The sequence below is a fragment of the Lynx canadensis genome, chromosome B1 (assembly GCF_007474595.2).
Source record: "Lynx canadensis isolate LIC74 chromosome B1, mLynCan4.pri.v2, whole genome shotgun sequence".
Taxonomy (NCBI): domain Eukaryota; kingdom Metazoa; phylum Chordata; class Mammalia; order Carnivora; family Felidae; genus Lynx; species Lynx canadensis.
This window is the reverse complement of record NC_044306.2, coordinates 161,571,783-161,596,135: the sequence shown is the minus strand read 5'-3', so window position 1 is coordinate 161,596,135 and position 24,353 is coordinate 161,571,783. Positions and strand designations below refer to the sequence as shown.

Here is a 24,353-nt window from a genome sequence, read left to right as displayed (position 1 = left end):
GAAATTAATCTGAATCTAAATTTCTACACGCTGCCAAACTATCAAGCAATTATGAGCAGGCCAAAGCCATTTTCAGACAGCAAGAATTTGGAACCTTGTACACTGGGATTAATCATAAGCACCTTGTGTATTGAAGTTAATTTAGGACACATTCCAGCCAAAAGACAGAGAATGCCATAAAAGAGACATATGTGGAATCTAAGAAAGAGTAAATCTAACCCAGAAATGCAGGAACATCTCTGAATGGTAAGACATACAGGCTTCCAAACCTATCAAGACTGAAGCAGGAAGGAGGAGGGCTCTAAAAGGGGTGTCTCCAGGAAAACTAGAGATTCTACCCAACAAATAATATATATTATGATTCAAGTATGAAACATCTGAGGAAATGTAAAGGTATCTTTTTCTCCATCAAGGAAAAAGGCAATTAAAGACCATAATGGTGGAAGATGAACAATACAAAGCAAACTAGTAAGAATATAAAGTCAGAATATAAAGCAAACTAGTAGTATGATTTTGAAAAACTTACTAATTCTAAGATCAGCAACCTAACCTTGATATCAAATTTTTTTTTAACTAAAAAAAAATTTTTTTTAACGTTTCTTTATTTTTAAGAGATGGACAAAGAGACAGAGTATGAGTGGGGGAAGGGCAGGGAGAGGGAGACACAGAATCCAAAGCAGGCTCCAGGACCCGAGCTGTCAGCACAGAGCCCAATGCGGGGCTTGAACTCCTGAACCATGAGATCATAACCTGAGCCCAAGTCAGACACTTAACCAACTGAGCCACCCAGGCGCCCCTGATATCAAATATTTTATTTTTTGAGTTCCATTAGAATCATGACCTTGGACCCACTGAGAACAAAAAATAACCCTAGCTCAATGATTAACTGCAGTTTATTGTGTTTAGCTTTTAAAATCAAGCTACTGACAAGCCTAAATATGTTAATTCTTGTTACAGAACAGAATGAGATTGTTCATCGTACACCTACTCAAATATTAAGAAAAATAGGAATGGAAATGAAGGACAAGACACAAGATGGAGAAAAGGATAAAAGTCCTGGTGGTTTTTTTTTTTTTTTTTTTTTTTTTTAATTTTAAGCAATCTCTACACTCAACATGGGCTCAAACTTACAACCCCAAAATTAAGAGTCACATGCCCTACCAAATGAGCCAGCCAGGCACCCCAAAAGTCCTAGTGTTATCTTACATAACAGGGATTTAAAATACAACATTTGGGGCCCCCCCAAGGCTCAGTCAGTTAAGTGTCCAACTTCAGCTTAGGCCATGATCTCATGGTTCATGGGTTTGGACCCCATGTCGGGCTCTGTGCTGACAGCTCAAAGCCTGCTTCAGATCCTATTTTTCTCTCTCTTTCTGCCCCTACCCCGTTCTCTCTCTCAAAAAAAAAAAAAAAAAAAAAAAAAAAAAAAAAAATTTAAAATAAATAAAATGCAATTATTTAAGAAATTCAAATATTTTAAAGTTGCAAAAATATTAATATAAGAATGAAATATTATTAAGTTTTAAGCTTTGGAATACAGAGAGAAAAGAGATTACAGACAGTATAAGCTAAATCCTCATCTTTTTCAGCAGGAATTCAAGAGACATAAATTAAAGTTAATTAATCAAGGTGCACCTGAGTGGCTCAGTCAGTTAAGCATCCGATTTTGGCTCAGGTCATGATCTCACTTGAGTCCTGCATCAGTCTCTGGACTGACAGCTCAGAGTCTGGAGCCTGCTGTGGATTCTGTGTCTCCCTCTCTCTCTCTACCTTTCCCCTGCTGAAGCTCTCTCTCTCCCTCTCTCTCAAAGATAAGTAAGCATTTTTAAAAAAATTTTTAATAAAAAAAATAAGGTTATTAATCAAGAAATAAAAGCAGGTCCCAAAGGAAGAAAAACCCAGGACCAGATGGCCTCACAGGAAATTCTCGAAAACATTTAAAAAATTAACACCAATCTTTCTCAAAGTGTTCCAAAGAATTAAAGAGGAGGGAACATTTCCAAACTCATTCTATGAGGTACCAGTACCCAGATACCAAAACCAGAAAAAGACACAACAAGAAAACTGCACAGCAATATCCCTGATGAACAATGATGCAAAAATCCTCAACACAATACTAAGAAACCAAATTCAACAGCACATTAAAAAGGATTATGTAGCATGATCAAGTGGTATGTATACCTAGAATGCAAGGATGGTTCAAAATACGAAAATCTATCAATGTAATACACCACATTAAGAGAATGAGGGGGAAAAACACATGATCATCTCAATTGATGCAGAAAAAGCATCCAACAAAATTCAACACCATTTCCCAATAAAAACACTCAATAAGCTAGGAAGAGAACTACCTCAACACAATAAAAACCTTGTATGAAATGTCCACAACTAACATCAATCATAATCAACAATAGAAAACTGAAAGCTTTTCTTCTAAGTTTAGGAACAAGGCAAGGGTGCCCACTCTCATCACTTCTACTCAACACACTGCTGAAAGTCCTAGCTAGAGCAATTACTAGGCAAGAAAAATAACATTTCCTCTTTCATTTCTGATTTAGAGTCTTCCTTTTTTCTTAGTCTAGCTAAAGTTCTATCAATTTTATCTTTTCAAAAAACCAGCTATTAGTTTCATTCATCTTTTATATTGTTCTCAGTCTCTGTTTCATTTACCTCTGCTCTCATCTTTGTTTTCTTCTTTCTGCCAACTTTAGCCTTAGTATGTTCTTTTTCTAATTCCTTGAAGTGTAGTTAATTGTTTATTTGTCTTTCTTTGTTCTTAATCTAGGTATTTATTGCTAAAAACTTCCCACTTAAAACTGCTTTTGCTACATCCCATGTGTTTTGGTACTTTGTGTTCCCTTCTTTGTTTAAGCGATACAGTTTACTCTTGAACACAGATTTGAACTGCACAGGTCCACTTACACATGGGTTTTTGTTTTTGTTTTTTGATAAATACAGTACTATAAATTTTCCCTATGATTTTAATAACATTTTCTCTCTAGCTTACTTTATTATAAGGATATAATATATAATACACAAAACATACAAAATATGTTTCAATCAACTGATTATGTTATTAGTAAGGCTTCCTTCCAGTCAACAGCAGACTATTAGTAATGTTTTTAGGAAGTCAAAAGTTATCCATGTGGTACACCTGAGTAGCTCAGTCAGTTAAGCATTCAACTCTTGATTTCTAGCTCCACATGGGCGTGAAGCCTGTGTAAAGATTCTTTCCATTTGTGCTGGCTCAAGAAAAAAGAAAAGAAAAGAAAAGAAAAGAAAAGAAAAGAAAAGAAAAGAAAAGAAAAGAAAAGAAAAGAAAAGAAAAGAAAAAGAAAAGAGAGAAAAAGAAAGAGAAAAGAAGAGAAAAGAAGAGAAAGAAAAGAAAGAGAAAAGAAAGAAGAGAAAGAAGAGAAAGAGAAAGAAGAGAAAGAAGAGAAAGAAGAGAGAGAGAAAGAAAGAAAGAAAGAAAGAAAGAAAGAAAGAAAGAAAGAAAGAAAGAAAGGGAAAAAAGTTACATGTGGATTTTTGACTCCCACACTGTTCAAGGGTCAACTCTACTTTGATTTCCCTTTTATGTTCTTTAACCCATTGACTATTCAGGTAGGTGTTATTTAATTTCCACAGAACTGTGAATTTTCCAGTTGTCCTCCTGTTGTTTCTAGTTTCAAAACCCTATGGTTGGAAAAGATATTTGATATGAAATCAATCTTCTTACATTTGCTAAGGCTTATTTTGTGACTTAAGATATGCTCTATCCTAAAGAGTGTTCCATGTACACTTGGGGAAAATGTGTATTCTGCTGCTGTTGAGTGGAATGTTCTATTCTATATATAAGGTATATTTCATGTTTAGTGTTTACTTAGTTTCTGTCAAGATGATCCATCCACTGTTGAAAGTGGTATATCAAAATCCCCTACTATTATTGTATTGCTGTCTATTTCTCCCTTAATTATATGTTATTTTCTTAAAATTTTTAGATACTCCATTGTTGGGTGCATATATATTTATAATTATTACATACTCTTAATGAATCAACTCCTTTTTCATTTTAGGACTCTGTCTCTTGATATAGTTTTTGACTTAAAATCTACTTTGTTTGCTATTAAGTATAGCTACTCCTGCTCTCTTTGGTTTCCATGTGCATAGATAATCTTTTTCCATCCCTTCAATTTGAGCCTACATGTGTCCTTGAAGCCAAAGTGAGTCTTTCATAGGCATCATATAGTTGGGTCTTGTTTTTTAATCCAGTCAGCCACTCTATGCCTTTTGACAAGTAAATTTAATCCATTTGTATTTAAAGTAATTATTGACAGTTAAGAACTTACTAATGTCTATAGTTGCACCAAAAACCATAAAGTACCTAGGAATAAATCTAACCAAAGAGGTGAAAAACCTATACAGTGAAAACTATAGAAAGGCTGATGAAAGAAATTGAAGAAGACACAAAGAAGTGGAAAAGGATTCCATGCTCCTGGATAGGAAGAACAAATATTGTTAAAATGTCGATACTACCCAAAGCAATCCACATATTCAATGCGATCCTTATCAAAGTAACACCAGCATTCTTCACAGGGCTAGAACAAACAATCCTAAAATTTGTATGGAACCAGAAAAGACCCCGAATACCAAATGAATCTTGAAAAAGAAAACCAAAGCAGGAGGCATCACAATCCCAGACTTCAAGCTATACTACAAAGCCGTAATCATCAAGACAGTATGGTACTGGCACAAGAAGACACTCAGATCAATGGAATAGAATAGAGAACTCAGAAATGGACCCATAAATGTATGGGCAACTAATCTTTGACAAAGCAGAAAAGAATATCCAATGGAATAAAGACAGTCTCTTCAGCAAGTGATGCTGGGAAAACTGGACAGCAACAAGCAGAAGAATGAACCTGGAGCACTTTCTTACACCATACGCAAAAATAAACTCAAAATGGATGAAAGACCTCAATGTAAGACAGGAAGCCATCAAAATCCTCAAGGAGAAAGCAAGCAAAAACCTCTTTGATCTTGGCTGCAGCAACTTCTTACTCAACACTTCTCCAGAGGCAAGGGAAACAAAAGCAAAAATGAACTACTGGGACCTCATCAAAATAAAAAGCTTCTGCACAGCGAAGGAAACAATCAGCAAAACTAAAAGGCAACTGACAGAATGGGAGAAGATATTTGCAAATGACATATCAGATAAAGGGTTAGTATCCAAAATCTACAAAGAACTGATCAAACTCAACACCCAAAAAACAAATAATCCAGTGAAGAAATGGGCAAAAGACATGAATAGGCACTTCTCCAAAGAAGACATCCAGATGGGCAACTGACACATGAAAAAATGCTCAACATCACTCATTATCAGGGAAATACAAATCAAAACCACAATGAGATACCACCTTATACCTGTCAGAATGGCTAACATTAACAACTCAAGCAACAACAGATGAGAGGATCTCTTTTGCATTGTTGGTGGGAATGCAAGCTGGTGCAGCCACTCTGGAAAACAGTATGGAGGTTTCTCAAAAAACTAAAAATAGAACTACCCTACCACCCAGCAATTGCACTACTAGGCATTTATCCAAGGGATACAGGTGTGCTGGTTCGAAGGGACATATGCACCCCATGTTTATAGCAGTACTATCAACAATAGCCAAAGTACGGAAAGAGCCCAAATGTCCATCGATGGATAAAGAAATGGATAAAGAAAATGTGGTGTGTGTATATATATATATATATATATACACACACCACATTTTCTTTATATATATATATACATATATATATATATATATATATATATACATACACACACACACACATATATACACGCTGGAGTATTACTCAGCAATCAGAAAGAATGAACTCTTGCCATTTGCAACTATGTGGATGGAACAGGAGGGTATTATGCTAAGTGAAATTAGTCAGAGAAAAGACAAAAACCATATGACTTCACTCATATGAGGACTTTAAGAGACAAAACAGATGAACATAAGGGAAGGGAAGCAAAAATCATATAAAAACAGGGAGGGGGACAAAACAAAAGAGACTCATAAGTATGGAGAACAAACAGGGTTGCTGGAGGGGTTGTGGGAGGGTGGATGGGCTAAATGGGTAAGGGGCATTAAGGAATCTACTGAAATCATTACTTCACTATATACTAACTAATTTGGATGTAAATTTTAAAAAATAAAAAATAAAGTTAAATTAAAAAAAAGAACTTACTAATGCCATCTTATTATTTTCTGGCTGTTTTGTGTAGCCCCTTCATTCCTTTCTTCCTCTTTTGCTGTCTTTCTTTGTGAACTGATTTTCTATAGTGGTATGCTTTGATTCCCTTCTCTTTATCTTCTGTGAATCTACTGCAGGTTTTACTTTGTGGTTGCCATGAGGCTTACACAAAACATTTTATTAACAGTCTATATTAAACAGGCATTAACAGTCTATATTAAACTAACAACTTCAATCACATACAAAAATTTTATTCTTTTATGCCCCCTCCCATACTTTATTTTCGATGTTGTAATTTACTTTTTATATATCCATATAAATTGTTGCAGCTATAGTTTTTAATAATTTTGGCCTTTAAGCCTTTATACTAGTTAAGTGATTCACACACCACATTACATTGTAAGAATAATCTGAATTTTGACTGTATACTTAACCTTTACCAGTATGTTCTATAATTTCATATAATTTTATGTTACTAAGTAGCATCTTTTCATTACAGCTTGAAGAATTCCTCTCAGCATTTCTTGTAAGTCAGGTCTAGTGGTGATAAACTCTCTCAACTTTTGTCTGTTTGGGAAAGTCTTTACCTCTCTTTCAACCCTGAAAAACAATTTTGTGGGGTAAAGTTTTCTTGATTGGCAGTTTTTTCTTTTCAGCACTTTGGATATATCTTTACATGTTCTCCTGACCTGCAAAGTTTCTGCTGAGAAATCTGATGATAGCCTTATGGGGGTTCCCTTATATGGGAATTTTTTTTTCTCTTGCTGCTTCTAAACTTTCATGTTTGACTTTAGACAGTTTTATTATAATGTCTTGGAGAATATGATTTTGGTTTGAAATTTTGGGGTGATCTATTATTAGTTTCATGAACTTAGATGGCCAAATCTCTCCCTAGATTTGGGAAGTTCTTAGCCATTATTTCTTTAAAAATTAGACTTCTCCTTTCTCCCTCTCTTACTCTGGGACTTCAATAATTCATAGTTCAATAGTACCTTGTCATTCCATAGGCTTTCTTCACTCTTTTTCATTCTCCTTTACTTTTTTTTTTTTTTAATGTTTATTTATTCTTGAAAGAGAGACAGAGCACGAGCAGGGGAGGAGCAGAGAGAGCCACCCAGGTACCCCATCATTCTCCTTTACTTTTGCTCTGCTCATTACATATCAAATGACCTGTCTTCTAATTCTTTCTTCTGCTTGGTTGAGTCTGCTATTGAATCTACTAAAATCTTCAGTTCAATCATTGTGTTCTTCAACTGTAGGATTTATTTGAATGGTTTGTATTTCTTTGAATTTCTTTTTTGATTATTTGCTGTGTAATGCTACTCCTCTAAGAGTTTATATTTAATCCCTATATGTTTATTTTTTTTTCTTCGCGTGTAAAGCTTACTTGAATTGTCAAACTACAATATACTGACAACTGCAGAGGGTCAGGCTGTAAAAACTGGCTTAGCCAGTCTACCTGGGAAACTGGGAATCTACTACAATACTCATTCAACAAATGACACTGTATACTAGTCTGCCTATATGCTTTCGAGTAATATTCTCAGATTATAGGGCAAAACTTCTTTTATCTTTACCCTAACCCTTTCCTGTATTTCCTCTCTCATGGTGACTTCACAAAAAGATGTAATAATATATTTTGAAAAATTATAGCTGTGGGGCACCTGGGTGGCTCAGTCGGTTGAGCATCCGACTTCAGCTCAGGTCACGATCTCACAGTCCGTGAGTTCGAGCCCAGCGTCAGGCTCTGGGCTGATGGCTCACAGCCTGGAGCCTGCTTCCGATTCTGTGTCTCCCTCTCTCTCTGCCCCTCCCCCGTTCATGCTCTCTCTCTGTCTCAAAAATAAATAAATGTTAAAAAAATAAAAATAAAAAAAATAAATAAATAAATAAAAAAGAAAAATTATAGTTGTGAATAAACCATGCAGTACAAAGTGGTATCTTGAATAATAAGCAGTACCTTAATTATTTTAGTAAAAACTTTGTACGAATGTCACTCCTTACTATTGTTTAAAATATTCCCTAGAAATTCCAAAAGAGAAAAAGTCTTTGAAATAGATCATAAATCTTTAGAGGCTATGAGTACATGTTTTGATTTTTATTTCCTGGCCCATTTAAGTAGTGCTTTTGTTGTTTGAAAGGTATTTAACTTTTTTTTTTAACTTTTACTTATTTTTGAGACAGGGAGAGAATGCACGTGAGCAGGGGAGGGACAGAGAAAGAGGGGGATGGAGGATCTGAAGCAGGCTCTATGCTGACAGCAGAGAGCCAGATGAGGGGCTTGAACTCACAAACCGTGAGATCATGAACTGAGCTGCAGTCAGATGCTTAACTGACTGAGCCACCCAGGCATCCCTAAAAGGTATACATATACATGATTTTTAAAAAATAGTACAAAAAGGCAACATAATGGAAAGGCAGCATGCCCAACTGTCCCTACCTGCAGTCCTACTCCCTAGAAACTATCACTTTCATCTATTTTTTATATTTCACTTACTTTTATATTTATCTTCATAAGTATACATAACACGTTCCTGTCTTTATTTCTTGAGTAGCATCAAATTACCTATTGACTCCTCATTATGAAAGAGGATTTAGTTCACTTATTATCTTCAATCTGCATTTTTTTCTCCTCATTCCAAAGGCAATCAATCCTATTGGGCATTTCTATGTGGCATGTGAAACTAAGAACTGAATTTAAACTTGCTTAAGCATCCGACTCTTGACTTCAGGCTCAGGTCATGATCTCACAGTTCACAGGTTCCAGCCCTCACGGCGCTGATCGTGTGGACCCTGCTGGGGATTCTCTCTCTCTCTCTTCCCCTTCCCCCACTTGTACACACCCTCTCTAAATAAATAAACTTCTTTAAAAAAAATTTTAATGACTTCTACTTAAATAGCCAGATGTAGCTAGTAGCTACCATACAAGATGGGGAGCTCATCATTCCTATCTTTCAGAGTGTGTGTGTGTGTTTTTTTTTTAACATGCTAGTCATTTTTTAAAGTTTGTATGTATTTACTTTGAGAGAGAGCGGGCACATGCACACAGGAGAAGGGCAGACTGAGAGGGAAAGAGAGAATCCCAAGCAGGTTCTGCATTGTCAGCACAGAGCCCGACACAGGGCTTGAATTCACAAACCATGAGATCATGACCTGTGTAGAAATCAAGAGTTAGACACTTAAACCAATGGAGTCACCCAGGCGCCCCTAAAGTTTTCTTTACAATCTAGTAACAATCAATTTTTGTACATATCCTATAGGTGCTTGAAAAGAAGTTACAGTCTCTATTTCCAAGGTAGAATTCAGTTATCCATCAAATTTTGTTTATTAATTGGGGTATTTAGATGTTCTACAGCCTTAAGATTTTGTTCACTTGATACACTATGGTCTAAGACCCATTAATGTCTTCTGCCAGTATGGATTTTGTGAATAAATGTCTAGTATGTTTTTGCCTTTTGAATATTATTTTTTAAATTATTTTTAACAGATATTTGGTACTTCATTATAAAATGAACTTTACAGAATACTCATCTTTTTGTTGCTTAATTCCATCCTCTCTTTATATCTTACAGATAGTTCTGTTACTTTTACCAAGGTTTTTATTATTGTACTATAGACATCTTTACAATCATATCCACATATAATGAACTTAGTCCTCTATTTCCTTTCTTTGGGGGGGGGGGGGGCAGAGAGAGAGAGGGAAAGAATCCCAAGCAGGCTTGGCACTGCCAATGTGGAGCTTGATGTGGGGCTTGAAGTCACGAACCATTAGATCATGACCTGAGCTAAAATCAAGAGTCAGATGCTTAACTGACTGAGGCACCAAGGTACCCCAAGTCCTCTATTTCTTCACATTTTACCTGTAGGTTCTCTACTACAAGCTATGATACAATGTGTTTATTTTTCCTCCTCCCTTTGTCATCACTAGATTTCAACAAAACACATTATCTTTCTTAACTGTTTACCTTTCTGCAGTTAGGTATACTTCTATTACTACACTTACTGATTTTATATGCTACTAGCTCCCAGCTATCACACAAGAAGCAATTAGCTTACTTAGCACACTTACTTAAGCTCCCACATTCTTCTCCCTTTTCCTTCTGAAATCGTTTGTTGTTTCATTATTCATATATGTAGCAGACTAAGGTCTGCTCAAATACTGACTTATCAATGAAGACTTCTTTGTCCACGCAATTTAAAACTGTAAACCCTGGCACAAAAACAGACACATAGACCAATGGAATAGAATAGAAACACCAGAACTAGACCCACAAACGTATGGCCAACTCATCTTTGACAAAGCAGGAAAGAACATCCAATGGAAAAAAGACAGTCTCTTTAACAAATGGTGCTGGGAGAACTGGACAGCAACATGCAGAAGGTTGAAACTAGACCACTTTCTCACACCATTCACAAAAATAAACTCAAAATGGATAAAGGACCTGAATGTGAGACAGGAAACCATCAAAACCCTAGAGGAGAAAGCAGGAAAAGACCTCTCTGACCTCAGCCGTAGCAATCTCTTACTCGACACATCCCCAAAGGCAAGGGAACGAAAAGCAAAAATGAATTACTGGGACCTTATGAAGAAAAAAGCTTCTGCACAGCAAAGGAAACAACCAACAAAACTAAAAGGCAACCAATGGAATGGGAAAAGATATTTGCAAATGACATATCAGACAAAGGGCTAGTATCCAAAATCTATAAAGAGCTCACCAAACTCCACACCCGAAAAACAAATAACCCAGTGAAGAAATGGGCAGAAAACATGAATAGACACTTCTCTAAAGAAGACATCCAGATGGCTAACAGGCACATGAAAAGATGTTCAACGTCGCTCCTTATCAGGGAAATACAAATCAAAACCACACTCAGATATCACCTCATGCCAGTCAGAGTGGCCAAAATGAACAAATTAGGAGACAATAGATGCTGGAGAGGATGTGGAGAAACGGGAACCCTCTTGCACTGTTGGTGGGAATGCAAATTGGTGCAGCCGCTCTGGAAAGCAGTGTGGAGGTTCCTCAGAAAATTAAAAATAGACCTATCCTATGACCCAGCAATAGCACTGCTAGGAATTGACCCAAGGGATACAGGAGTACTGATGCATAAGGGCACTTGTACCCCAATGTTTATAGCAGCACTCTCAACAATAGCCAAATTATGGAAAGAGCCTAAATGTCCATCAACTGATGAATGGATAAAGAAATTGTGGTTTATATACACAATGGAATACTATGTGGCAATGAGAAAGAATGAAATATGGCCTTTTGTAGCAACATGGATGGAACTGGAGAGTGTGATGCTAAGTGAAATAAGCCATACAGAGAAAGACAGATACCATATGGTTTCACTCTTATGTGGATCCTGAGAAACTTAACAGAAACCCATGGGGGAGGGGAAGGGAAAAAAAAAAAAGAGGTTAGAGTGGGAGAGAGACAAAGCATAGGAGACTGTTAAAAACTGAGAACAAACTGAGGGTTGATGGGGGGTGAGAGGGAGGGGAGGGTGGGTGATGGGTATTGAGGAGGGCACCTTTTGGGATGAGCACTGGGTGTTGTATGGAAACCAATTTGACAATAAATTTCATATATTGAAAAAAATAAAAAAATAAAAAAATAAGAAAGAAAAAAAATAAATAAAACTGTAAACCCTGCCCTACCTCCCTCATATTCATATACTACAACCTCTTATAGTCCGATTTGTTTTACTCCAAAAGTAATAATGACCATCTAACATATTTACTAGTTTCTCATCTAGCTTCCTCCAGTTGGAATATAAACTCCCCAAGGGCAGGGTTTTTTGCCTACTTTGTTCACTGTATAACACAGGAACTAGAACAGTACCTAGCATACCTAGATGCTCAATAAGTACTTGCTGAATAAACAGGATAAAATCCACCACTAAAAGTATATTTAAAAAACTATAAAAGCAATGTTGAGAGAAATGAAGGCCTAAATGAAAAGAGAGGTTATAATGTGTTTGTGGATCAAAAGACTTGGCATTAACAGGTGCCTGGGTCGCTCAGTCAGTTAAGCATCCGACTTCGGCTCAGGTCATGATCTCGTGGTCCGTGAGTTCGAGCCCTGCATCGGGCTCTGTGCTGACAGCTCAGAGCCTGGAGCCTGTTTCAGATTCTGTGTCTCCCTCTCTCTCTGACCTTCCCCCATTCATGCTCTGTCTCTCTCTGTCTCAAAAATAAATAAACATTAAAAAAAAATTTTTTTTAAAGACTCGGCATTAAGAGGTCAGTTCTCTCTAAACTGATCTGTGGGTTCAATGTAATCACAATCCCAGTAGCCATTTTTATAGAGGGACCAAGTTAATTTTAAAATTCATATGAAATTAAAGGAATCCAAAAAAAAAAAAACAATTTTGAAAAAGAAGCAGTGTTAGAGAATTTCCATTACTAGAAAAGCTACAATAATCAAGACATTAAGATACTGATATAAGGACAGACATATAGTACACTACATAAAACAGATTTCATAAAGACCCACATACATATGGTTAGTTGCTTTCTGACAAAAGCAGAAAGATAACTCTGTGGAGAAAGGATGACCTTTTCTCAACAAATGCTGCTGTTAACAACTGTGTATCTATGTGAGGGGAAAATTTTTTTGAAGAATCTCAACCCTTTCTTCATCCCATATATAAAAGTTACTTTGAAATAAATCAAACACAAAAGCTAAAACTATAAAACTTCTGTTAAGAAAACATGAGAAAAAGTCTGAGGCAGATAAATATTTCTTAGAACACAAAAAATGTGAATCATAAAAGAATTGATAAATTGTATTTAATCAAAATTTAAAACTTTTCAAAGACACCATTAGGAAAACAAAGGAAGGCATGGGGCACCTGGGTGAATCAGGTGGTTAAGCACCAACTTCTGCTCAGGTCATGATCCCATTGTTCCTGAGTTCAAGCCCTGCATCAAGCTCTGTTCCGACAGCTCAGAGCCTGCTTCAGATTCTTGTGTGCACGCATGCACGCTCTCTCTCAAAAACAAACATTAGGGGCGCCTGGGTGGCGCAGTCGGTTAAGCGTCCGACTTCAGCCAGGTCACGATCTCGCGGTCCGTGAGTTCGAGCCCCGCGTCAGGCTCCGGGCTGATGGCTCGGAGCCTGGAGCCTGTTTCCGATTCTGTGTCTCCCTCTCACTCTGCCCCTCCCCCGTTCATGCTCTGTCTCTCTCTGTCCCAAAAATAAATAAACATTGAAAAAAAAAAAAAAAATTAAAAAAAAAAAAAAAAAAACAAACATTAAAAAAATCTTTTAAGGGGCGCCTGGGTGGCGCAGTCGGTTAAGCGTCCGACTTCAGCCAGGTCACGATCTCGCGGTCCGTGAGTTCGAGCCCCGCATCAGGCTCTGGGCTGATGGCTCGGAGCCTGGAGCCTGTTTCCGATTCTGTGTCTCCCTCTCTCTCTGCCCCTCCCCCGTTCATGCTCTGTCTCTCTCTGTCCCAAAAATAAATAAAAACGTTGAAAAAAAAAAAATTAAAAAAAAAAAAAAAAATCTTTTAATAAAAATGAAAATAAATATCTTAGCCAGACTGATCAAGTGAAAAAAAAGATTACCAAAATCAAAAATGATACTGAATCTCTACAGATTGTATATTTACTTCACTATAGATTCTATAGATATTTAAAGGGTAACAACTCATAAACAACTTTATCAATAAATTTCACAACACAGATGAAATGGACAAGTTCCTTCAGAAACTTAGCATGCACGTGAAGAGACAGAAACATACAACCATATAACCAATAACCAACAGAAAAACAAACAATATAAGCAGACCAGTCGATGATACAGATATTGGAACCAACAGATAAGCATTTAAATAACTATCAATATACTCAGGAGAACTGGAGTATTAAAAATCTTTAAAACAGGATTAAATTGATGTTCTAGCACTCAAAATTACAATATAAAATTAAGACTATAATAGATCAGTTTCAACAAAAGAGAAAACAGTTTGAGTAATGAAAGAAGGGTCAATTTTAAGACAGGATTAAATTGATGTTCTAGCACTCAAAATTACAATATAAAATTAAGACTATAATAGATCAGTTTCAACAAAAGAGAAAACAGTTTGAGTAATGAAAGAAGGGTCAATAGAAGATACCTAAAGTGAAGTACAGAGAAAAAAATATTTAAGAGATGTGTGGAACATGATCATTGACTTGTCACGTGTTTAAATTAGAATCTGAAAAGGGGAACAGAATATTTGAAGAGGAATAACAGAACATCCTCAAACAAAAAGGCATCAAGCTACTAATTCAAAAAGGGGTATGAACATAAAACAAAATACTTCTAAAGAAAAGCATACCTCAACATATTTTTTTTTTAATTTTTTTTTCAACGTTTATTTATTTTTGGGACAGAGAGAGACAGAGCATGAATGGGGGAGCGGCAGAGAGAGAGGGAGACACAGAATCGGAAACAGGCTCCAGGCTCTGAGCCATCAGCCCAGAGCCCGACGCAGGGCTCGAACTCACGGACCGCAAGATCGTGACCTGGCTGAAGTCGGACGCTTAACCGACTGCGCCACCTAGGTGCCCCTACCTCAACATATTATAGTCAAACAGCTAAAAATCTAATACAAAAGAGAAAGTCTTGAAAGTAGTCAAAGAAAAATAAAAGACACATTATTGTCAGCAAGACTATATAAGGTGATATTTACCTTCAATAAGACTGGCAGCTGACTTCAACAAAAAGCCAAAAGACAAGAAAACATTTTTTTAATGAAGAAAAAAATAACTACCTACTTAGAATTCTACACTCAGTGAAAAATATTCTTCAAAACACAATGTGAAATTAAGATGGTCTCAAATAAAAATGAAAAAAAATCACCATCAGTAGGTAGACCGGTATTAAAATATATATTAAAAGAAGTTCTTCAGACAGAAGGAAAATAATCCCAGACAGAAACACACAAAGGCAGGTAGGAAGAGACCTGGAAAGGGTAAATATTAACAAAAACTGTCTAAAATCATACCAATAATGCTTTCTGGAGTTTAAAATATGTACAAATAAAATGCAGAATAATAACAATGCAAAAAGGTTGGAGTAGGAGTTAAAGTGTAAGAAATTGGCATTATTGGGGAATGGCAGAAGTAGTAATCTATACTATACTAATAAGTATACTTGTTATAATCTCTGGAATAACAATGAAAGATACAGTGAAAGAGTACATAAGTCAGGAGCAAACAGTGGAAAAATAGAATAAAAATAATTTGATTAACTCAAAAGAAAGCAAAACAGAAGGGATAAAAAGGAATGCAAAGTAGATGATTCAAAGTCAAAGTTGATGGTAGTGGCAAACTTAGGAGTAAAAAAGTAAATGAACTAATACTGAAACTAAAAGACTAACACTTGATTAAATTAATGATAATCTGCATTTATTCACAAGCAAAGACATCCATAAAATATGAAATAAACTGTTTATAAATATTCCACTTACTATAAAATTATACATACACACAAATGCCTCAGAAAATGCTAGGAAAAAAAATTTAACTGGGCTTATCCCTGAGATTTTAGGTGATTTTTTCCCATCAGAGATTTTCTTTGTAGTTTTTGGCACTTTAACTCTTTTCCAAGGAGCAAGACTCATTTTTTATAAAAACTGCAATACTTTTCCAAAGAAAAAAAAATCAGTTTACAAAATGTAATGATCAGCTCCAACAAAGTAACAGGCTTACAGAAAAAGAATGTGATCAAGTCTAAAAAGCAGAACATATAAACATTTCACACAATAAACTCTAATCTTAAAACTAAAAAGCCTTTATAATTACAAATATATATCATCACCGTTTCTGATGGAGACAAAAATTAATCAGATAAGAGTTGGAAATGGCTCCTCTCATCAACTAATGGTTCCCTCATTTCTCTTCTTGCGTCTAATATCTGTGAATTTTCTATTATACTATATTACATGTTAAAGTTACAAAATAAAGTAGAAGTCCTAACATTTTTCACTTTAATTTGTGGGCTATTTCCTAAATAACTTTTTCTAATATTATCTCAACTAAAATTTAGGTTGCAACATAAAAGAAAACTAGTCATCAGTTTCATGAACCAAAATTTGCCAAAGGACTTCCAAGAAATATACAATAAATACCATGCATCTTGGAAGCATGCTCTAGTAACTGTTTTGTTATTGTAAATCACATAAAAAGATCAAGTACTCCCAAAATCTCCATATAAAAACAAAACTCTAAGCAACTTACTTAAATACATTTAAACTGGGAGTCAAAAGAAAGATAAGAGCCATGTCTGGTACACATTTTGAAAATAACAAAAGGAGAATAACTGCTAACATTTATTGGCCACTTAACTTTGTTCTAAGTAATTTGCATGTACTGTCTCATTTAATCCTCACATATTAAAAACTAGTATAATCTTCCTTTCAGAGATGAGAAATTGAGGTAACATCTGCCCAAGGATATACAACCATCTAACAGTAAACCCAGGATTTGAATGCCAAGCAGGCTAGCTCTAGAGCCTGTGTTCTTAATCACTACATCATCCTATCAATATAAGTAATTAAGACCTTGTTAAAGTAGTATGCTGTTAAGTTTCAGGCAATAAACAAGCTTTACTTAGAATAAACCAGATATTTTAACCATCTGATCATGTCACTGAGAATAAATAAATGAAATAATACCTAAAAACTTCCTAGCTTTTTTCCTGCCTAAAAGGCAGTCCCTATAAAAAGTATATTCATAAAAATCCGAGAAACTTCCAAAAACAGACACCAGAAGGCACACTAAAAACTACTCGATTAAACTGTAAGATTCTATCTATTTTCTCTTGAAAGTAGTTTAACTTAGTTTTTCTCAACTTAAACTGGAAGATACAGATACCTAGAAGTAGAATAAAATGTCACAGAAATCCTACATAAAGCTAATGTCAATTTTTGGGAGGATAAAGAATTCTTTCTTGGTATTTAGATTTTCCTTTTAAGGAAGTGTTTTGGAGCAATCAAAAAACTTTTCTGTTGAATTTCATTTGTTTTTAATGTTTATTTATTTTTGAGAGAGTGCGAGCGGGAGAGGGCCAGAGAGAGGGGGACAGAGGATCTGAAGTGGGCTCTGCACTGACAGACTGTCAGCAGGGAGCCCAATGTAGGGCTCGAACTCACAAACCTCGAGATCATGACCTGAGCCAAAGTCGGTTGCTCAATAGAGTCACACAGGTGCCCCTGTTGAACTTCATTTTAATTGCGTGTACTGACTGCTTCACAGATCCCCACCCTACTTAGAAGGCTTGTTCGAGAACACTACTATCCAAATGATTTATGCTCATAAAAAGTTAACTTAATACAGTTCAGTAAAACACACTTTAGAAATAAAATATAGATTCACTTTATTATAGGTCATTATTAATTTATTATATACTTATGGAACATTTTTTTCAACAAAAGCACAAAAGTTTGGTTTATCCTGGATATTAATACAAATTCAGTATCAGTCTACTTAAATTCTAATTCAAGAGTGACACATTATTTTAAAAATTGATAACTTAAGTGTCCATGTGAAAAGATCAGTAAATTATTACACAAACCTAGAGGAGAGTACTCCACAGCCATTAAAAATAATCACACTGTAGAAAACTACCAACATAAAAATAAAAATGTTCAGGATTCATTGTTAAGTGAATAGAATAATTTGCACTACAGGGGCTCTTGGGTGGCTCAGTTGGCCTCAGACCAGGCTCAGATTGTGATCTCAATGTCCCCAGTGTCAGTCTCCATGCACAGCAAGGAGCCTGCTTAGGATGGATTTCCACCCCACCTCCCGCCACCCCACCTTCTTCCAGGCAGGCTTTCCCTCAAAATAAAGAAATAAATAAATAAGCATGGGGAGGGGGGAGAATATGCACTACAGTAGATGCATTATGAGCCCATTTTGTAAACATCAAGTGTCTTCAAGTACACATATATTTATATAATGGCTAAAAAAATGAAGCAAGAAACTATTCCAGAAGGTTAACAATGGCACCTCTTTGTAGTGGGATTTCCAGTGATATTTTAAAAATTTAGTTCATGCTTTTTCCTGTTTCCCAAATTTTCTATGTTAGGGATGTGCTATTTTCATAACTGGGGGGAAGAGATTTAAAAAGAGACAAAGGCAACTATGTACATTTAAGCCATGATTTAATACAAATAATAAACTCTATATTAGGCATATGGTTTAACCCTTACTAATAAAACCCCCATCTGTGGTTGGTTTTGTTTATTTTCAAATACAAAACCTCTTAAGGTGAACCAATCTGTGTTTTCATTTTCCACTATTCTGAATGAGAATTAAAAACTTAAGTACCTGACTAAATATGAACTCTTTGAAAAATATGTGAATTCCTGTTTTACTATTTGACCATATAAATGTAAAAATTAAAATATTTCTGAAAAACAAAGTAAGCCACATCCTAAGCGGTATACTGTAGGTCAAAAACAATTCATAGGGGCGCCTGGGTGGCGCAGTCGGTTAAGCGTCCGACTTCAGCCGGGTCACGATCTCGCGGTCCGTGAGTTCGAGCCCCGCGTCAGGCTTTGGGCTGATGGCTCAGAGCCTGGAGCCTGCTTCCGATTCTGTCTCCCTCTCTCTCTGCCCCTCCCCCGTTCATGCTCTGTCTCTCTCTGTCCCAAAAATAAAATAAACGTTGAAAAAAAAAATTTAAAAAAAAAAAAAACAAAAAACAAAAAAAAACAATTCATAAATATTTAATTTTAGTGATTTCTTTATGGAGACTTCTAAGACTTAAAATAATAAGCGGAATTACATCTTTGTAAAATACACACCAAAAATACATTAACAACTCAAGAGCTGACACTATACTTATGAGGATGAATTTAGGTAATTTAACATTTGTATAACTAATAACATGGAGAAAAACTGGAAACTCCTATCCATCTAATTCACAGAAGTTGTTAACAGAGCTATAAAAATGACTAACAAATGGCTGTAAAAGCAACCTATAAATATAAATGTCATTATAATAATTACAGTCAACTTGTAAGAAATTGCTCTGACGCTTTATTCCATAAGTAATTCATACAATTGCATCTAGAATTTTAGACTTGGTAAAAGAGAAAATGCAATCTTTACTAGTACAAGGCCTATAAGAAACTACACATAAAAAAACTTACTTTATGCCTCTGCAAAGAACTGGAAGGAAACAGACACAAACAACAAAAGGTAATACTGCTATAATGTGGAACTTTGATTTTTCACAAGGTTGTTGTTTGCTTTCACAGTTTAAAATATTTGCAGCAAATATTTAACTGACATAGCAGTAGGAGTAAAACTGTGGGAGAGAAGGTATATTAAATATGTGCTTTCAGGAAAGGAAATAAGGTAAGAAACAATTTACTTTTATTACTAACATCTCCCGACATACTAGATGGTAGATAATAGTTAACTGACAGAACTAAATCTCCTAATATTTCTAACAATCCTGAAATCTCAAAGAGGCTATAATTATCAAATTAAACATCAAATGGCTCTTTCCTGTGGACTAGTGTAAAAACAAAAAAGCAACTATCAATTAGTCTTACAAACGTCTGCTGCAACAATGCAACTTAACTCCTTACTTGCTTACTCTTTAAAAGCTTAAGATTTGAGCTTTCTCAGTCTATCCTTCCTATCCTTTCTTAATTATTTAAAAGGATGAGATATAAACTCTCCCTCTAAATCCCATGCCTGCAAAAACAAAAGGCTGGAAACAGTCTCACCCTTTTAAACCTCATGTATATTTTTCTTCTGGAATCGATCATTTCTATCTTGTGTCATAATCCTTATGTACATGCTCTTTTAACTATACTAGACATCAGACCCACGGGGGCAGGGTCAATGTACTGAAATCTATGTATCTCACATAGCTTAGTAAACACTAAATAGTAAAGATTTAGTCTTGATTCATACTCTGAACTTTCTGCACACTCTATCACCTGAAAAGAATTATTAGAAAGGTAGTGTTCTCTTGCAGAAGGAAACAGGAGGTGGGTGGAGGTATGCATACTCCTTGTCTGCTGTCAGGTAAGTACAAACCAGACTAAAAGGCCTCTTCTCCTCCTTTCCCTCTCAAAGACTAGATTCCAGCCAAGTCAATCAGTGTCCCTTAGTTAAGGACAGAGTTTACCTATCTTCACTTCAAAGGACCTGGAAAGGTTCATGTAACCTAGGGAGTTTCTTGTCTGCAAGAACAGAAGAATAAAATCAAAGTTTAACCTGTGAGCTACTGACCAGGTCAAAACCCAAAGAAAACCCTAAAATGTAGACTCTAAAGAGTCCTATAAAACCCAGGAAACCCAACTCTTTCAGATAAATACAATCTACACCAGATAAAGCTCACATCAGCAGGACCTTACTGCAAACTGTAAATGCACCCCAAGCTGACTGACCCCTCACAAATGAAAAGAGGAGTATGTTCTAAGAGGTATATACCACGTTAGTTAAACTTTCTGACATACTCCAAGTCATATCCCTGTCCTGTGGGTAGTACAGAACCCAATGCAGAGAGCTAAGATTTTCAATATTAAAAAGTCTAGGTTTATAAATGCACAGAAAAAGATAGAGAAGGTTATACAACAGTGTTAATAGCAATTATCTCTGGGGAGGGACATGAAATAAAACCATAAGTGTGCAAAGGAAGTTTTCACTTATACACATATTGTATTGTTTTCATGAGCATCAATTTACTTCCATAATTTTAAAAACAAAATTAAGTAAAACTTGGAAATGTGATTCTATTTTTTTCAAAAAGGATTAACAGACCTACATGGAATTCAAAAGAAAAATAAATGCCATTTTGCAGAAGTCTGGCTACTAGATACCTACAAATCAAACAGAAATAATACAATTATCTTAACCTACAAAATAAAAAGGAATACTGGTTACATAACAAAAATGCCGACAGTAACTGTCACCCACTACTCAACATTCACTACTTTGCTTATACACTATTAGCCACCAGAGGGAGTTTCAGTACCCTCCCCTCAAAAATTACATCCACTCTAACAAAGCCCTTTTGCAATTGTAACCTAGTTAAAAAGGTTAGGTTGGCAGTTAAAAAAAAAAAAAATCTTAATTTTTATAGCAATCCATAAATCATAAAAAGTTTTTACTTTATTGCACTAATAGAATGTTGCCCCTCAAATATATTTTAATTTTTCGTAAGAACTATATAAACAAATTTCAGAAATCGAGGTTCATGTCTGCTTTCCTTAAGAGAAAAAAGTTTCCCAGTCTGAAAAGCAAACTACCTGGAAAATCAAGTCTATTTTCATTCTAATGAGGTGTTCATATTCTCCAATTATCACAACTTTGGAGTTTTAAAAAAAGTGAAATTTTATACAACTATGATTCCAGAAAAAACAGGGAGACACAAAGCTGTACTCTGAAAACAGCATAATCCAGCCATAATGCCCAATGTAAATACCATTATATATTTTAGCTAAGCAAAATATAACTAAATATCTTTAGTCTGTGACTTTAGCATCTTAAAAATTAAAGTAGAAAGAGCCAAACTTATCCTAAATTTTCTTTCAATGTTAGTTCATTTTTCTAAGAAATATAAAGGGAAATCATACTGAAAATGGTCAAAACCACAACAAGCAATAGAACAGAGACAGGCAGACAGACAAAACCCACATAGCAAATTATTCTGAGAAGAGGATTTTGGTTTAATCTAGTTTATGAATCTGTAACACAGCCACCAAGAGTTTTAAATACAAAGACACATACAGTGTGCCTCTCATTTCCCACCTCCCTTCTTCAGGTTACCGGCCCCCGCCCCCCTTATTTTTTCTCCAGTATCTTCCCAGTTTCTTTATAATGGAAGAGCAAACATAAGTATATATTCTTATTCCTTCCCCACACCTTAACACATAAAGTAGCACATTATTCACACTGTCCTACACCTTTTTGTGGGGGGTGGGGAGGGACTTTTTTCCCACTCTATAACATCTTCTGGAGATCTTTCCATGCCAGGGCACAAAAAGCTTCCTCATTCTTTCTCTCATAACTGATCATGACTAGTTCTACCACAACTTTCATCTGTCTTCTTCTGGCTAACCTTTAATGACATTCTGTTCATTCAACTACATAATACCTGAGTTAGTTTCCTTCCCCCAACAAAATTTTAAAACAAACCAGATTTGAGGTTCCCAAGGGATAGCTTTCAAGAAGCCAATTCGTTAGCTAAATTATATCCTTTTTAAAACGTTTGTTTTTGAAGCAGGTGAAGGAACAAACACTCCACAATTCTTTATCCCTAAAAATAAAGCTACAAATTAGAATGCAATCTTCCAAGTGAAATTACCTTTTTTTTGATCTGGGGGACCAGCATAATAGTCATATCAACAATGACTGTAAAACTTTCTTCTTGTGCTTTGCTTTCACTGTAAAAAAAAAAAAAAAAAAAAATCAATGTTTTCAAGGCTAATAAGCCTTGAAGTCCTTTAGCCCGGTATCCTAATAGCAAGAAACAACCACTGATTCGATCTTTCATCCGACAGGTCAGAGACCGAGCCATTTATCTTACTGGATCCTGCTCACTATTACCATCAACAGGACGACTTCTACACCAGCGAAAACACTCTGAAGAATGTAAGCTCTGCAGCGCTACGTGTTGGAAATTACACACCGGGGGCCAGAGCGCAGGACCAGCTACACACAGACTACAGCTTCTCGGGCGGAAAGGGATCTAGAACAGCCAGCTGCGGTGGTGACAAGACGCAGGGAGGCGCGGGTCGCCAGAAAGAAGACCTGGCGCAGCGCCTCGAGCGCCCGAACCCGCGCAGTTGCCCGAGCCGGACGCGCGGAGCCGCGCGCTCCCCGGGAACCGAGCCCCGGAACCACGACCACTAACGGAACCAGCCCACGGGCGGCGGCCGCCGCTCGGACTGCGGACCGCGGCGCGCGGGCCGGCAGGGCGGGGGTTCCCCGGAGGAGCTGGCCGCCCCTGCGCCCCATTGGGCGCCGCTCCAAACGTGCCCGAGTTGTGACAGGAATAAAGTGGGTCACAAGGCCTAGCGGGTCCCCAGCGAAAGCCCTCTCTGCACCGCGTCTCCGGCTTTCCCGGCCGCCCTGCCGCTGGAATCGGCCCCAGCCCCGGGGCGCACTCTAGCCACCTGGCCCCACCGTGCACCCCAATCCCGCCCCTGCCCCGCAGGTAACCCCAGCAGCCCAGAGGGCCCCTCAGCTAGGGTGCGACTCCACCCCAACTCCCGGGAAAAGGCACACTAGGGCGATAAGCAAAACTTGGGCTTTAGCTCCCGCCTTCCCCTCCCTTGGCCGCCGCCCCCCCGGCCACACACACACACACACACACACACACACGCACACACACACACCGCCCCCCGCTCCCTCCCCTTCCCCGCGCTCTCACCGTGTAGCTTGCGGCGGCTCCGGCTTCTTCCCTCCCCCACCCTGGAGTCTGGCTGCGGCGACTCGGAACCACTAACCCGGCAGCGTCCAGGAGACACCGCGGCTCCAGCACAAGCAGCACCTGGGGTTGTGAGTAGCGCCCCCCACCCACCTCCAAAAAATTCACCGCTACTGCCGCCCGCTCCTCCCCCTCCCTTCTCCTCCCCTCCTCCACCGGCACTAGGAGCACGCATGCGCCGCCGAGGCAAGCCTACCGACGGACTTCAGGCCCCGGGCCCACCCGGTGGGACGCCACTCACCAAGAGCGCGCACGCGTCGGCGGCCAGATTTCCTTCGCGCTCTCACTCTCGGGGGTTTCCTTTTTAAGCCGGTAGCCGCAAACCTAGTCTGTGATTGCGCTCCCTGCCAGCGCATGCGTCGTCAGTGACCCTCACGGGCTCCGACCGCCGGCGCTCTGAGTTTGCCCCTCCCCTCACTCTCCCTTTCCCCGGCGCAACTCGATGCGCATGCGACTTGCCCCGTTAGGCAGCGCCGAGCAGCGGAGGGGATCCCGGGCGCCGAGGAGACACCGGCTCCCTTGAGCCGTGCGTCTGCGCCGTCCGCGGAGGGAGACCGGTATTTCCTCGGCGCCCCCTACGCCGCACTCGTTACTGGAAAGCCGGGGAGGCGGGGCCTGGTCGGATCGGGGGAATCGTTGGCATTAGGTCCGGGCGGCTTTGGCTTTCGCCTA

At 37.6% G+C, this 24,353-nt stretch overlaps 1 protein-coding gene across 3 annotated transcripts in view; it reads right to left on the bottom strand.

Annotated features, from left to right (window-relative positions):
• Positions 1-24,109, bottom strand: part of CLOCK (clock circadian regulator) — a 132,971-nt gene extending 108,862 nt beyond the window's left edge. The window contains exons 1-2 of one of the 3 annotated variants that reach the window (XM_030313846.2): positions 23,923-24,109; positions 22,557-22,635 (exon numbers count right to left, since the gene is read on the bottom strand). The gene's annotated coding sequence lies outside the window, so the exon portion shown is untranslated. Of the gene's footprint in view, positions 1-22,556; positions 22,636-23,624; positions 23,773-23,922 lie in introns of those variants that run through there. The other 2 variants (XM_030313848.1, XM_030313847.2) reach the window with 2 other exon arrangements.
• Positions 24,110-24,353: the final 244 nt, after the last annotated feature.